The sequence below is a fragment of the Muscardinus avellanarius genome (genome assembly GCF_963383645.1).
Source record: "Muscardinus avellanarius genome assembly, chromosome: 8".
Classification (NCBI taxonomy): Eukaryota; Metazoa; Chordata; class Mammalia; order Rodentia; family Gliridae; genus Muscardinus; species Muscardinus avellanarius.
Window position 1 is genome coordinate 32,701,063 of NC_137794.1, and position 4,679 is coordinate 32,705,741.

Here is a 4,679-nt window from a genome sequence, read left to right on the forward strand (position 1 = left end):
CACATCTGCTTTAAGTTTATCTAGGGGTAATAGCCTGTAAAGATACCAATGCCATTTTGAAGGTTAGACTAACTATTGTTGGGCTTACTTAAGGAAAAGGACAAGAGAAAAAAATTAAATCAAAACAAACTTCTTAGGTGAATTAAAGGCCATACTTTTAGCTGGGATATTAAAAAAAAAAATTAAGCTCACTAGCCCAGACTTCAAATGTTAATGCCTTTAGCAACAATCAATGGGAGGAAAAGCAAACCTGTTAATAACAACCAGCCCACTCAATAGCAAAAATGTAATTTAATTCATATGCTTTTAGATCAAAGTAAAACACTACCTAACCAAACTGCCCCATCCATCAACAAGAGAAAAAACAATTGCTTTGAGAACCTAATAAGCTTAGTATTTCTTACAAGGATAATAATGGTCCAAACTCCTGAGAGAGTGCTCAGAAGGATAAAGGTGGAGTGAAGGCAATGTCCAGGGATTAGCATCCCACAAATAGTCTTTAAAACCCCAAAGTACCACAGCACACCAAACTTGTCTATGAATTGGAATAAGATATTGCTGCTGCTTTTTTCTGTCTTTTGAAATAAGCAATATTTCTAGGCTCTGCCCTTCAATGTGAAAGCAGGACATTAGAAAAATTTAAAATCATTTGCCACCCAATTTTTGGGACTGTATCTTAACTGTGAAACTAAACAGATCTACCATTTCCTTCCTTCAATCCAAACATTTCACAAAAATAACTAAAACAATCCAAACATGATTATTTTCCAAAGTCCTTGAAAGTATTAAAATTTCTAGAGGAAAGAAAGTAGGAAAAACAAGAACAAGGAGGAAGGAAAGCTTAAGAAAGAAGGGAAAATCAATGGGCCTCTCTTTTATTTGGCGACAAGCAAGTGCAAGAAAGTTCATTTGTAATTTGTTCAGTTATCTATCTTCTGCACATCTGCATTCTGCCCAGAAGGGATTTTGAGGTTTTTCTGAAGCACATGAGCATCTGCAGGCTCTATCCTCTTATAGTAGTTCTTCTTTGTCTCAATAATCTCAAAGCCAAACTACCTGTAGAAGTCAATTGCTGACTCATTGCTGATCTGGACATGCAGATAGATGTTGTCAAAAGTGCCATCTTTTTCACAGATGTTTAACACATGATTTAACATTTTAGTCCCTATTCCTAGTCTTTTGTAAGGTGCAAGACACCCTAGTGTCATGATGTAAAGTCTCTTTTGATTCTGTGAATGATCCACCCTGCAGCATACTGCACCTACAGCAATGTCATTGAAATAGGCAAGTTTAGCTAGCTCGCCAACCTCCAGCACATCCTCGTAAAACTTGTCATTGTAGCTGACTGGAAAGATGACCTGGTTCAGTCTCTTCAACTGTTTAATATTGTGTGGTGTTACATCTCCCAGCTAGATCCGGCTACCTTTCATCTTCCCCGCCTGCTGAGGCCGTCGTTACCCCCGCTATCAACGCCATCTTCCTCGCCGCCCTCGGCTCTGGCCACTCAACCCCACACACCGGCCTCCTCCCCTAGAGCAGGGAGCTGAAGGGGGGAAGGAGGCCCCGAAAGGCGAGCCTGGCCCTAGGTCTCCGGACGGGCAGGAGCGTCTCCCTCCACCGCGCGGGGGCCACCGCTTCTTCACACGTGCACACGGGGCACTGAGGTCCCGCCCGCCGCCTCCGCGCCTTCGTCAGCAAACTTTTTTTTTTAATTTAATTTAATTTTAATTTATTTTATTTTATTGGTGCACTGTATTCATACATCATAGTGGGATACAAACTTTTGTAGACATACATGCACACATCGCCCAGTCAGCCCCCACCCAATCCCCACCCCATTCTCTCCCTATCCCTCCCTCCCATGCTTGGCTTAGTGGTTGACATCTAGTATTAAAGCAATTTATACAAAATTAAAAATGATAATCTCACATAACAGTTTCATTTGTCTGATACGAAGCTTTTGATGACTTAAAGATAACATTTCAATGTTTCTTTTTGCTTTCTTTCTTACCAGAGAATATTTTTTCTATTTTTTTAGGTGAAACTATCATATATTTATATATTTATTTTTCAGAAAAAAAAAATCTATCCTAATATGGAATATGGACTCTAGATACCCAAAACGATCTTGAAAAAGAACAAAGCTAGAAGATATATATTTTCTGATTTCAAACCATATAAAGCTACAATAATTGAAACAGTGTAGTACTGTTCTAAAGGCAGATATATAAACCATTGGAATTAAATAAAAGCCTAGAGCTAAATTCTTCCCTATATTGTCAAGTTATTTTTGACAAGGTTTCCACAAACATTTGGTGGTAGAAATAATAATCTTTTAACTAAATATTGTTGAAAAATAATAATTACATGGAAAAGAATAAAATTGGACCCTTACCTAATCCCACATACAAGTATTAACTCAAAATAGATAAAAGACCTAAATATAAATCTTAAGACTCTAAACTTTTAGAAGAAAATCTGGGTCATAAAACCTCACAACATTGAAATTGGCAGTGATTTCTTGGATATGATTTCAATGGCACAGGCAACAGAAGAGTATACAAACTCCCTAAAAAAAAAAAAAATATTGTATATCCAAAGACAATGTAAACAGAGTTAACAGTTACTAACAGAATGGGATAAAATATTTCCAAATGCTATATCTGAAGGTATATTAATATTCCAACTAGAAATCCTAAAAATTAACAATAAAGGCAAACAATACCATTTAAAGATAGGTAAAAAACTAACATAAATAATGAATCTCCACAGATAACCAATCTTAGTTGACTGTTGGATGGAAAATCTTGTTTCTCTGGTTCTGGTGTGTGTTACCTATTTCTTCTTTGTAGTTAATCTCTTTGAGTATTTTCTCTAGTGCTGGTTTTGAAGACATAAATTCCTTCAGTTTCTGTTTGTCATGGAAGCTTCTTATTTCTCCATCTAATTTGATAGAAAGTTTTGCTGGGTAGGAAATTTTTGGCTGGAAGTTGTTTTCTTTCAGAGTTTGGAATATGTTACTCCAAGCCCTTCTGGCTCTCATGACTTGGTTTGGGAAGTCTGGAGTGATTCTAATTGGTTTGCCTCTGAATGTCAGTTGGCCCTTTGTTTTTGTTGCCTTTAAGATTCTCTGCTTGGCTTACACATTGGTCATTTTGACAATTATGTGGCGTGGGGATCCTCTTCTCCGATCCTGTCTAAAGGGAGTTCTATAAGTTTCCTGGACCTGTGTATCAACCTCTTGCTCTATGTTTGGAAAAATTTCTGCTATTACTTCCTTGAAGAGATTGTTGATCCCTTTGGTTTCACTTTCTTTTCCCTCCTCTATTCCAGTTATTCTTAGGTTAGCTCTCTTAAAATGGGCCCATATTTCTTCAATATCAGATTCCTGCTGTCGGATATTTTTTCCTAGATTAGAAACTATGCGTTCATTTTTGGAATGATCATCTTCAAAGAGCAAGATTCTGTTCTCCATGTGTTCTAATCAGTTGTTTGTGCTTTGAATTGAGGCCTTTACTTCATTAATTGCATCCTTTATCTCTTTTTGGCTCTCTCTGAGTTCTTTTCGAAGCACCTCTATTATTTCTACAGTTATTTTCCTGATTTGATCTTCTAGAAATCTCTGAATTTCTGTTTTATCGGGTTCTGATGTTGTGGGGTTGTGGGCATTCATTGCTCCAGTATTATTCCTCTTTCCCATGATTTCGGAAGTTTGTGCCTTCTCTGGGCTCTTCCCTCGGGTCACTATGACTTCACTTAAGGTGTTCTGGATCTCGATTCAGTAGTATCTCTGACCCCACTACTCCTTTACTGGGTTGTATCACAGAGTCTCCGACCCAGAGAGTCGATAGAGGCTGCTTTAGACTGTGGGGGGTGCCAGGTTGGGCGTTCTCCTATTGTGTGATATCTGCCACCGCCCCTCCCCCACTGGGTCAAGTCCCTGGGAGTACAGTACTGGGATTTCTCCTCTGTGGCCCGCAATTTGACTCACTGTTGTTTAGTACGCAGATGTAGCTGTACTGGATTCGGGTGAATTCTCTGCTGCTGCCGCCGGTGGCAATATGGCGCCGCTGCTCCGCCCTCGGCCGTGAGGCTGGCGTGTTTCTTCTTGGTTTTGATTTCCACTCTGAATCCCTGTGGCGTGTGCTGAGCTCAGCTACTGGGAGCTTTAGATTTTACCTGCGGTGAGAAATCCCGTCTGGCTGTTCCGCAGCGGCTCACCTCTGCTTGCTGTAGCCGTCCGGTGAATTTGCCGCTGCCGCTGGCAGTATGGCGCTGCTGCCGCCTCCTCGGGCGTGAGGCCGGTTATCTCCTCTGTGGCTCTGAGCTCTGATCTCAGTCCGCTTTCTCTCTGGAGCCTGGTGATTTTTTTTGTTTCCCTGGTGATGGTGTTTTCTGGCTATGAAAGGCACTGATTTTGTGGTAATGGAGATTGGTTGTTAGTGGAGCTCTTAAGCCCCGCTTTTCTCAGTCGCCATCTTCCCGGAAGTCCTCTAGTCATCAGCAAACTTTTAAAGAGAAAGATAGCAAATATTCTAGGCTTCTTTTGAGTCAATTAGCAAAATATAATTATTATGTAATTGATTATATAATTAAGAGTAGAAATATCATGATTTCTTCAGCCTCTTAAAAGTTCATTTACATTATATTATTCTAGATTTGGCCTCCAGGACATAGTT

General features: G+C 39.7%; 1 pseudogene across 1 annotated transcript; it reads right to left on the reverse strand.

Moving 5' to 3' along the window:
- Positions 1-920: 920 nt before the first annotated feature.
- LOC308266448 (N-alpha-acetyltransferase 50-like) lies at positions 921-1,430 on the reverse strand (annotated as a pseudogene). Its single transcript has one exon. The product of its transcript is annotated as an N-alpha-acetyltransferase 50-like (transcript).
- Between the last annotated feature and the right edge of the window lie 3,249 nt (positions 1,431-4,679).